This window comes from Elephas maximus, chromosome 8, assembly GCF_024166365.1.
Source record: "Elephas maximus indicus isolate mEleMax1 chromosome 8, mEleMax1 primary haplotype, whole genome shotgun sequence".
Taxonomy (NCBI): domain Eukaryota; kingdom Metazoa; phylum Chordata; class Mammalia; order Proboscidea; family Elephantidae; genus Elephas; species Elephas maximus.
In genome coordinates, this window is record NC_064826.1 from 54,379,192 (window position 1) to 54,391,746 (window position 12,555).

Sequence of the window (12,555 nt, forward strand, 5' to 3'; positions counted from 1 at the left end):
CCGGACGGCTTCACTGCAGAGTTCTACCAAACTTTCAGAGAAGAGTTAACACCACTACTACTGAAGGTATTTCAAAGCATAGAAAATGACGGAACACTACCCAACTCATTCTATGAAGCCACCATCTCCCTGATACCAAAACCAGGTAAAGACATTACAAAAAAAGAAAATTGTAGACCTATATCCCTCATGAACATTGATGCAAAAATCCTCAACAAAATTCTAGCCAATAGAATCCAACAACACATCAAAAAAATAATTCACCCTGATCAAGTGGGATTTATACCAGGTATGCAAGGCTGGTTTAATATCAGAAAAACCATTAATGTAATCCATCACATAAATAAAAGACAAAAACCACATGATCTTATCAATTGATGCAGAAAAGGCATTTGACAAAGTCCAACACCCATTCATGATAAAAACTCTTACCAAAATAGGAATTGAAGGAAAATTCCTCAACATAATAAAGGGCATCTATGCAAAGCCAACAGCCAATATCACTCTAAATGGAGAGAACCTGAAAGCATTTCCCTTGAGAACGGGAACCAGACAAGGATGCCCTTTATCACCGCTCTTATTCAACATCGTGTTGGAAGTCTTAGCCAGGGCAATTAGGCTAGACAAAGAAATAAAAGGTATCCGGATTGGCAAGGAAGAAGTAAAGTTATCACTATTTGCAGATGACATGATTATATACACAGAAAACCCTAAGGAAACCTCCAGAAAACTACTGAAACTAATAGAAGAGTTTGGCAGAGTCTCAGGTTATAAAATAAACATACAAAAATCACTTGGATTCCTCGACATCAACAAAAAGAACACCGAAGAGGAAATAACCAAATCAATACCATTCACAGTAGCCCCCAAGAAGATAAGATACTTAGGAATAAATCTTACCAAGGATGTAAAAGACCTATACAAAGAAAACTACAAAGCTCTACTACAAGAAATTCAAAAGGACATGCTTAAGTGGAAAAACATACCCTGCTCATGGATAGGAAGACTTAACATAGTAAAAATGTCTACTCTACCAAAAGCCATCTATACATTTAACGCACTTCCGATCCAAATTCCAATGTCATATTTTAAGGGGATAGAGAAACAAATCACCAATTTCATATGGAAGGGAAAGCAGCCCCGGATAAGCAAAGCTCTACTGAAAAAGAAGAAGAAAGTGGGAGGCCTCACCTTACCTGACTTCAGAACCTATTATACAGCCACAGTAGTCAAAACAGCCTGGTACTGGTACAACAACAGACACATAGACCAATGGAACAGAACTGAGAACCCAGACATAGATCCATCCACATATGAGCAGCTGATATTTGACAAAGGACCAGTGTCAATTAACTGGGGAAAAGATAGCCTTTTTAACAAATCGTGCTGGCATAACTGGATATCCATTTGCAAAAAAATGAAACAGGACCCATACCTCACACCATGCACAAAAACTAACTCCAAGTGGATCAAAGACCTAAACATAAAGACTAAAACGATAAAGATCATGGAAGAAAAAATAGGGACAACATTAGGAGCCCTAATACAAGGTATAAACAGAATACAAAACATTACCAAAAATGATGAAGAGAAACCCGATAACTGGGAGCTCCTAAAAAAAAAAAACACCTACGCTCATCTAAAGACTTCTCCAAAAGAGTAAAAAGACCACCGACAGATTGGGAAAGAATTTTCAGCTATGACATCTCCGACCAGCACCTGATCTCTAAAATCTACATGATTCTGTCAAAACTCAACCACAAAAAGACAAACAACCCAATCAAGAAGTGGGCAAAGGATATGAACACACATTTCTCTAAAGAAGATATTCAGGCAGCCAACAGATACATGAGAAAATGCTCTCGATCATTAGCCATTAGAGAAATGCAAATTAAAACTACGATGAGATTCCATCTCACACCAACTAGGCTGGCATTAATTCAAAAAACACAAAATAATAAATGTTGGAGAGGCTGCGGAGAGATTGGAACTCTCATACACTGCTGGTGGGAATGTAAAATGGTACAACCACTTTGGAAATCTATCTGGCGTTATCTTAAACAGTTAGAAATAGAACTACCATACAACCCAGAAATCCCACTCATAGGAATATACCCTAGAGATACAAGAGCCTTCATACAAACAGATATATGCACACCCATGTTTATTGCAGCTCTGTTTACAACAGCAAAAAGCTGGAAGCAACCAAGGTGTCCATCAACAGATGAATGGGTAAATAAATTGTGGTATATTCACACAATGGAATACTACGCATCGATAAAGAACAGTGACGAATCTCTGAAACATTTCATAACATGGAGGAACCTGGAAGGCATTATGCTGAGGGAAATTAGTCAGAGGCAAAAGGACAAATATTGTATAAGACCACTATTATAAGATCTTGAGAAATAGTAAACCTGAGAAGAACACATACTTTTGTGGTTACGGGGGGGGGGGGAGGGAGGGAGGGTGGGAGAGGGTTTTTTATTGATTAATCAGTAGATAAGAACTGCTTTAGGTGAAGGGACAGACAACACTCAATACATGGAAGGTCACCTCAATTGGACTGGACCAAAAGCAAAGAAGTTTCCGGGATAAAATGAATGCTTCAAAGGTCAGCGGAGCAAGCGCAGGGGTCTGGGGAACATGGTTTGAGGGGACTTCTAAGTCAATTGGCAAAATAATTCTATTATGAAATCATTCTGCATCCCACTTTGAAATGTGGCGTCTGGGGTCTTAAATGCTAACAAGCGGCCATCAAAGATGCAGCAATTGGTCTCAACCCACCTGGAGCAAAGGAAAATGAAGAACACCAAGGCCACACGACAACTAAGAGCCCAAGAGACAGAAAGGGCCACATGAACCAGAGACCTACATTATCCTGAGACCAGAAGAACTAGTTGGTGCCCGGCCACAATCGATGACTGCCCTGACAGGGAGCACAGCAGAGGACCCCTGAGAGAGCAGGAGATCAGTGGGATACAGACCCCAAATTCTCATAAAAAGACCAAACTTAATGGTCTGACTGAGACTGGAGGAATCCCGGCGGCCATGCTCCCCAGACCTTCTGTTGGCACAGGACAGGAACCATCCCCGAAGACACCTCATCAGAAATGAAAGGGACTGGTCAGCGGGTGGGAGAGAGACGCTGATGAAGAGTGAGCTAATTATATCAGGTGGACACTTGAGATTGTGTTGGCAACTCTTGTCTGGAGGGGGGATGGGAGGATAGAGAGAGAGGGAAGCCGGCAAAATTGTCAAGAAAGGAGAGACTGAAAGGGCTGACTCAAGAGGGGGAGAGCAAGTGGGAGTAGGGAGTGAGATGTATGTAAACTTATATGTGACAGACTGATTGGATTTGTAAACGTTCACTTGAAGCTTAATAAAAGTTATAAAAAAAAAAAAAAGGCAAACCTGAGTTTAACATTTCTCTGCTTGAAACCATTTGATGATTTCCTATTACCCTTCAATAACAGGAACATTCCTTGCCATGGCAACCTCCTTTTAGGCTCATTTCATCCTTCACTCTATGCAAGCCAAATGGGCTTTCCATTACTAGAAATGTCCAACCTCTTTCCTTTCTCAGAGCTGTAATGTCCTCTCTTCTCTTTGCCTGGAGTGGTCATCTACCAACCATGTTTTAGGAAATAACAATTGAAATAATTAAAATCTCTATTTAAAATTCAGGGCCTTGGAGAGGACTGCTCTAGACAAACAATATAAATTACAGGCATACCCTGTTATATTGCGCTTCTTTTTGCTGTGCTTCATAGATATTGTTTTTTTACAAATTAAAGGTTTGCGGCAACTGTGTGTCAAGCAAGACTATTGGTGTCATTTTTCTAACAGCATGTGCACTCTTCATATCTCTGTGTCACATTTTGGTAATTCTCGCAATATTTCAAACTTTTTTATTATTATTACATCTGTTACAGTTATCTGTGATCCGTGACCTTTGATGTTACTATTGTAATTGTTTTGGGGCACCACTAACCGCACCCATATAAGATGGTGAACTTAACAAATATGTGTGTTCTTATTGCTCCACTGACTGGCTGATCCCCCGTCTCTCTCCCTCTCCTATTCCCTAAGACATGACAATATTGAATTTAGGTCAATTAATAACTCTAAGCCTCTAAGTGTTCAAGTGACAGGAAGAGTCACATGTCTTTAAATCAAAAGCTAGAAATGATTAAGCTTAGTGAGGAAGGCACGCTGAAAACTGAGACAGTGCGAAAGCTAGGCCTCTTGTGCCAAACAGTCAGCCAAGTTTTGCATACACAGGAAAAGTTCTTCAAGGAAATCAAAAGTGCTGCTCTAGTGAACACTCAAAGATAGGAAAGTGAAACAGCCTTATTGCTGATATGGAGAAAGTTTTAGCAATCTAGAAAGAAGATCAAACCAGCCACAACATTCCCTTAACCCAAAGTCTAATCCAGAGCAAGACCCTAGCTCTCTTCAATTCTATGAAGGCTGAGAGAGGTGAGGAAGCTGCAGAAGAAAACTATGAAGCTAGCAGAGATTGGTTCGTGAGGTTTAAAGAAAGAAGCCACCTCCACAGTATAAAAGTGCAAGGTGAAGCAACAAGTACTAATATAGAAGATAAAGCAAGTTATCCAGTTCTAGCTAAGATAATTGATGAAGGTGGCTACAATAAACCATAATTTTTCAATGTAGGCGAAACAGTCTTATATTGGAAGAAGATGCCATCTAGGACTTTCATAGCTATAGAGGAAAAGTTAATGCCTGGCTTCAAAGTTTCAAGGATAGGCTAATTCTTTTGTTAGGGGCTAATGTAGCTTGTGACTTTAATTTGAAGTCAATGCTCATCTACCATTCTGGAAATCATAGGGCCCTTAAGAATTATGCTAAATCTACTCTGTCTGTGCTCTTTAAATGGAACAACAAAGCCTGGATGACAGCACATCTGTTTGCAACATAGTTTACTGAATATTTTAAGCCTACTGTTGAGACTTACTGCTCAGAAAAAAATATATACATATTTCTTTCAAAATATCACTGTTTGTTATGGATTAAATTGTGTCCCCTAAAAATGAGTGTCAACTTGGCTAGGCAATTATTCCCAGTATTGAACGATTGTTCACCATTTTGTGACCTGATGTGATTGTCCTATGTGTTATAAATCCTAACTTCTATGATGTTAATGAGCCAGGATTACAGGAAGTTATGTTAACGAGGTAGGACTCAGTCTACCAGCATAGGTTGTACCTTGATTCGGTCTCTTTTGAGATATAAAAGAGAGAAGCAAACAGAGAGGAAAGAGGCAGCATGCCACCAAGAATGAAGAACTAGGAGGGTAGTGCATCCTCTAAACCCAAGGTCACTGCCCTGAGAAGCTTTTAGACCAGGGGGAGATTGATGGCAAGGATCTTCCTCCAGGGCCAACAAAGACAGAAGGCCTTCCCCTGGAGTTGGTGTCCTAAATTGGGACTTCTAGCTTCCTGGACTGTGAGAGAATAAATTTATCTTTGTTAAAAACATCCACTTGTGGTATTTCTGTTATGTTAGCATTAGATAACTAAGACACTGCACATTGACAAAGCACCTGGTCACCCAAGAGTTCTGATGCAGATGTACAAGAAGGTTAATGTTGTTTTAATTCTGCTAACACAATATCCATTCTGCAGCCCATGGATCAAGGAGTAATTTCAACTTTCAAGTCTTATTATTAAAGAAATACATTTTGTATTGACTATCCAAAGGCATTTGACTTTGTGGACCATAACAATTTATGGATAATGTTGAGAAGAATGTGAATTCCTGAACACTTAACTGTGCTCATGAGGAACCTGTATATAGACCAAGAGATAGCCATTCGAACAGAACAAGGGGATATGGCAAGATTTAAAATCAGAAAAGATGTGCTTCAGGGTTGTATCCTTTCACCATACTTATTAAATCTGTATGCTGAGCAAATAATCCAAGAGGCTAGACTATAAGAAGAAGAATGCAGTATCAGGATTGGAGGAAGACTCATTAACAGCCTGCATTATGCAGAGGACACAACCTTGCTTGCTGAAAGTGAAGGGGACTTGAAGCACTTACTGATGAAGATCAAAGACCACAGCCTTCAGTATGGATAATATCTCAACATAAAAAAAAAAAATCCTCACAATAGACTAGCAAACAACATCATGATAAATGGAGAAAATATGGAAGTTGTCAAGGATTTCATTTTACCTGGATCTGCAATCAATGCCAATGGAAGCAGTGGTCAAGAAAGCAAAGGACCCATTGCACTGGGCAAAATCTGCTGCAAAAGATCTCTTTAAAGTGTTGAAAGTCAAAGATGTCACTTTGAGGACTACAGTGTGCCTGACCCAAGCCATGATATTTTCAATTGCCTCATATGTATGTGAAAGCTGGATAAGGAATAAGGAAGACCAAAGAAGAATTGAAGCCTTTAAATTATGGTGTTGGCAAAGAATACTGAATTTTCCATGGACTGCCAGAAGAATGCACAAGACTGTCTTGGAAGAAGTATAACCATAGTACTCCATGTAAAGATGGCAAGACTGTCTCATGTACTTTGGACATGTTATCAGGAGGGACTAGTCCTTGAAGACATACATCATGCCTGGTAAGGTAGAGGATCAGATGAAAAGAGGAAGACCCTCGAGATGGATTGGCACAGTGGCTGCAACAATGGGCTCAAACATAGCAACAACTGTGAGGATGATGTAGAACGTAGGGTCGCTATGACTTGGAATTGACCTGATGGCACCTAACAATGATTCAACATAGCTTCGATAGACAGTGATTCCTCCAATGGATCTGGATAAAGGAAATGGAAAACCTTCTGGAAAAGATTCACCATTATAGATGTCATTAAGAACATTCGTGATTCATGGGAGGAGGTCAAAATTTAACAGGAGTTTAGAAGAAGTTGATTCCAAACCTCACGGATGACTTTGAAGGGTACAAGACTTCAGTGAAGAAAGTAACTGCAGATGTGGTAGAAACAGCAATAGAACTGGAATTAGAAGTAGAGCCTGAAGATGTGAATGAATTGCTACAATCTCACGATAAAACGTTAACGGAGCAGGAGCTGTTTCTTATGGATAAGCAAAAAAAGTGGTTTCTTGAGGTGGAATCTACTCCCAGTGATGATGCTGTGAACATTGTTGAAATAACAACAAGATTTAGAATATTATATAAACTTAGTTGACAAAGCAGTGGCATGTTTGAGAGGACGAATTACAATTTTGAAAGAAATTCTATTGTGGGTAAAATGCTATCAAACAGCATTTCATGCTACAGAGAAATTTTTCATGAAAGCAAGAATCAGTTGATGTGGCAACCTTCACTGATGTCTCATTTTAAGAAATTGCCACAGCCACCCCAACCTTCATCAACCACCACCCTGATTAGTCAGCAGCCATCATTATTGAGGCAAGACCCTCTACTAGCAAAGATTACAACTTACTGAAGGCTCAGATGAAGGTCAGCATTTTTTAGCAATAAAGTATTTTTTAAGGTATGTACATGTTTTTTTGTAGACACATGCTAATTCACACTTAATAGACTAGAAAAAAAAAAAAAACCCACTGCTGTCGAGTTGATTCTGACTCATAGCGACCCTATAGGGCAAAACAGAACTGCCCCACTATAATATAGTATAATCATAACTTTTATATGCACCAGAAAACTAAAAAAATTTATGTGACTCACTTTTATTGCGATATTCACTTTTCTGCAGTGGTCTAGAACCAAACTCACAATAGCTGAGGTATGTTTTTACATCCTTTCTGTTATTCTGTCTTGGAGCACCCAGTTTATTTATTTTTCTCTCTTAGAACTTACTTACTTTGTTTTTCTATTTCTCCAAGTCCAAGCCACCTTGAAATCTACCCACCAGCAAATGTAGCAATTGTGTTTGCTTATTTTTGTTATTGTTTAGAATGGTATTTCCCAAATGTTAGTGATAGGTGCAGCACCTTCACCATTTTTTCTATGTGAATGCAACACTTGTACTTTCTACTTAAATAAAGAAATCTCAGAGTAAGAGGGCAGAGACAGCACTGAGTAACAACAAGTATTTAACACAAAGTAGTTTGTTGTTTAAAAGAAACGTAGCAGATTAGAGAAACAAAGAAACAAAATAAAAAATGCCAGAAGGTCTCCAGATGAAAGTACCAGGTGCATTATTAGCTGGTGAAGCCCAGAAGTTCTGTAACAGGGCAGTGAGAAACAGGTCTGGGCTTGGCAGTCCAGGTACAGGAGACTGAGACCTGGAGTATCTGTCATCCTGCCTGAAAGAAGGGGGCTCCAACATTGGAGGGAAAGATTGGGCCAAAGTTCGAGGTACAAAGGGATGGAAAACAGAAGTTAAGGCATCTGAGACTAACCAGGAGTCTAAGGATGAGGATGTAGGTAAGGTAAGGCTGTAATGCAGGAAGGATTCATGAGATTGAGAAGGAAGAGCCTGAAGAGAAAGTGGAGGGGTACAGGCTAAGAGTTTGCAGCAGCCAGGGGAGTCAGGGCTGGGGGCTTTATTATGCCATGGAATAGCTTAAGAAAAGGTGCTAAGGAGGAGTGTAAGGTAAGGGCTGATATCTAGGGGAGAGTGCTAGAAGGATTATGTGAGAATTGCTCAGGCTGACCCAGAGCTGGGAGCTTGGGATGAGTTTGAGGAGCAATTTTGTAATGTGAATTCAAGGCCCTCAAATGAGCTGAGGAAAAGGATAAAAAGGCAGAGAAGACAGGCTTGTGGCATGAGGCCCCACCAGGCCCACTGTGCATGTCCATTCAGTGTCCAGTGAGTATGACACAGATGTGTAGTCCCTATCACACCGGATCTATTTTGTACACCACGGGTAATACACATCACACACCCTGGGGAAGACTGTAGTTGTTGTGTGCCATTGAGTCAATTCTGACTCGTGGTGATCCTAAATGACAGAACAGCACTGCCCCATAGGGTCACCTAGGCTATAATCTATAAAGGAACAGACAGACTGGTCTTTTCTCCCATAGAATGGCTGGTGGGTTCGAACCACTGACCTTTTCATTAGCAGCTGAGTGCTTAACCATTGTGCAACCAGGGTTCTTGAAAGATACTTTTATAGTTAGTAATGGTAGAACCAAGACACACACACATATGCATACAGCTCCTAAAACAAACACTCCTTCTCAGAAATAGTGCATTCCGAGTCCATGAAGATTAAGACAAAATTTTTCTTAACGCTTCACAATTTGCAAGGCCCCTCTTCCAGTGGCAGTGTTTCGTTTTGGCGGCCAGGTCAGAAGAATGTCATTTCCTTTCCTTCATCAATGAATTCAGAGTTGAGAAGCAGTCTTAATTTTCCTGGAATCCAAATTTCTAAGGTCTGTGGAGTTGGGGTAAACCACCCAGACTAATGCCCTTAGATGTCCTTTTGAACCTACAGCCTTGAAGAAACTGGTTTCTAAAAGTCACCTTTGAGTCAAAGAATGGTCTAGATAAACTAGTAAAAGCTGTTTTGCCTTGCAGATTACGCTCTTTTGAAGAATTATCTATGTGCAGTTAGTTCCGAGAACAGACTCCACAGGTCAGACTACAGCTATGTTTTAGGGTAAGTCAGTAATTATCTTAATTGTTCTTCCAGACAATTCTATATGAATTCTTGCCTGACCTCAAATTGTTTTATCAGTTTTGTTCCAACCCTTTTCTATGGTAATGCTGATAATTTGGGATATAAACATCTTCGGAAGTTCTCTCATTTTCAGAACATTTTTTACCTCATCAAAATGTTACATCAAATTTAAAATCAATATTAAATAAATTTCAGTTGATTTCTATTATTGGCTTAACATGATTTTTTGTTTTAACGGAATGAATACTTCAGGCCTGCCCAGAATAAAAAAAAAAAGAGCTGATTGTTTATCATCCACTCTCTTAGCTGCAAAAGGACTGCCCCAGAACTTTTGAGGCTACTCTTCCTACTTAAATTGAAATATAGCTCAAGACTCTCATCTTCCTCACTTCCTGACTGGGGACAAGGGAGTGGGGAGGGAAGGGGATATTTTAACTGTACTTATTCTTTCAGTTACATTAGATTACAGAAAAAATTCAAAGGTTTGTTACATTACTATGGTAGTTTAAACAAGTATATATGGATACTTGATAGTTCATTCCTGATTTACATGTATCAAACAATTGCCAAAATGTACTATACCTCAGATAAATTACATCACACAGCCCATTCATTTTTTTCCCCCAATGAGCAGTGATTGAATGTACCATGTTCCAGGAATGTGCTGGGGCTAAGGTTACAAAAACATGTCAGATGTAGTGTTTGCCCTCCAGGAATACTCCAATAAGGGATATAGGCATGTAACTAATGATTATAGTGTCATAAGGGTTATGATTAGAGAATGATATGGGAGGTATTCAATTTCAGAGAAAAGGTATCTAAATAAGATGAAGGTTTTAAGGAAACTTTGCTGAAGAGATGAAATAATTCAGCTATACATAAAAAATGAAGGGAATAACAGGAAAAATACAATACAAAAGTTCACAAAGTTATTAAGTAATTGGAGGGAGTATTGTCTGTTTGGTAACTCTATTTTAAATGGATTTATTTAATCTTGATTGTTAAAGAATGTTCTATTTAGTTTTTTTTTTTGTGGCAGAATGGCTAACTGTCCTTGAATATGCATTCTCTCTCTCTTTTTTTTTTTTTTAACGCAAGGGAGCCCAATTTTTAAATAGGCACAGGACAACCTAGCATAAATCTTATCCTACAGGCAGTGATTAGGTTCTGGTTCAGGAGAAATAGCCTTAAAGAAAAACATGGTACTCTTCCTTTCCTCATCCTCCTTCCAACTGGCAGGAATGTTGAAACAGTGGCCAGAACTGGAGCAGTGTTTTGCAGTGGAAGCTGCAAGCTGAGAATGGAAGAAAAAAAAACAAAAAACCAGAAGAATCCAGGGTATTCATGTAATGGAGCACCATTCCACCCCTTGATTAACTGTCCTGGATTTCTTTTATCAGAGTGATATAGCTAAATACACATCTTGGGGCTTTTCTATTACTCAGAGCCAAACAATAATAAGGATAGAGTTTTATTCTTATGACCTCCTTCATTAAAACACACACATACACACACAAATTATATATACAAAAAAAAAAAAAAAAGTGTTGCTGTCGAGTTGATTCTGACTCATAGTGACCCTGTAGGACAGAGTAGAATGGCCACATAGGGTTTCCAAGACTATAATCTTTACAGAAGCAGACTGCCAAATCTTTCTCCTGAAGAGGGACTAGTGGGTTCAAACTACTGATTTCTCAGTTAGCAGCTGACTGCTTAACCACTGTGCCACCAGGGATCTTTGTTACATATGATATATATATATAGTACACATAAAGAAAAAAACCATAGATAACAAAAACAATTAGAATAACAGTCGACGTTTATAGACCATCTCTGGTGGGCTAACATTTTACCTGGGTATATCTCATCTAAGTCTCCCAACATCTGTGAAGCAGGCACTAATATTATTTGGTCTATTTTACAGGGAAGAAGGCTCAAGTTCACAAAGCTAGTCAGAGGCAAAGTCAACATTTGAACCAGTCAGCTTAAATTGAGTGTCTGGCTCTTCCTGTCTAGGATATTCTGCCTAACCATATACAAACTTAGTAGAAACATATCTTTTTCTGTACAAGTCATATACACCAAATTGCAAAATTTCATAAACTCATTCAGAGTTTCTAAGATGTATTTTCTATATTTGTCAGTAAGCATGAGAAAGCTAACATCTTTCAAAAACTAAGCTATAAGAAAATAATAAATTTTAGATATATATGTAGTAGTAATCATTCATGAAATAAAGAGACAAAATCTAACGGACATAGTTAAACTCATAAACATATAAAACGATTGTTAAAAATGCTTTTTAAGTGATCACATATCCAATTTTATGTAACTACCATTTTTTTGTACTTTTTTTCTAAGTTATACAGACTTTTCTTAATATTAATTCTACAGTCAATGAGAGTAGAGACTTTTTTCTTGCAAGATATTGGTAAGCATATAATTTCCAAGGTGGAATGGACCTTAGAGAAAACCTAATCAAATCTGTTTATTGATAATGAAGCCATTTCTCAGAGAATTAAGAAAGACCACATATTGAAACAAGTTAATTACAGGTAGAATTGAAGTTTTCTTTCTTTCTCCTATTTTTTTAATCTAGTAATAATTCCACTATATCTGATGCATGAAGACCATCTTCTACTTCCATTTGAAGGAAAAGTAGGAAACGTTGAAGTGATGCTAGGTAACATCCATGAATCAGAATAGAGGATTAAAGGTCACTAACAGTTTCCTCCCGGCAAGGTTGGCAGTTGAGAGCCACCCAATGACAGCACTGAAAAAAGGCCCAGGAATCTGCTTCTGTAAAGATTATAGCCAAGGAAACTCTGTGGAACAGTTCTACTCTGTAATACATGGAGTCGCCATGGCTCAGGTTCAACTTGATGACAACCAGTTTGGTTTTGATTTTTGGTATACAGATTGAGGGTTCCAAAGTTTCTATCATTTGATGCACTTGGAA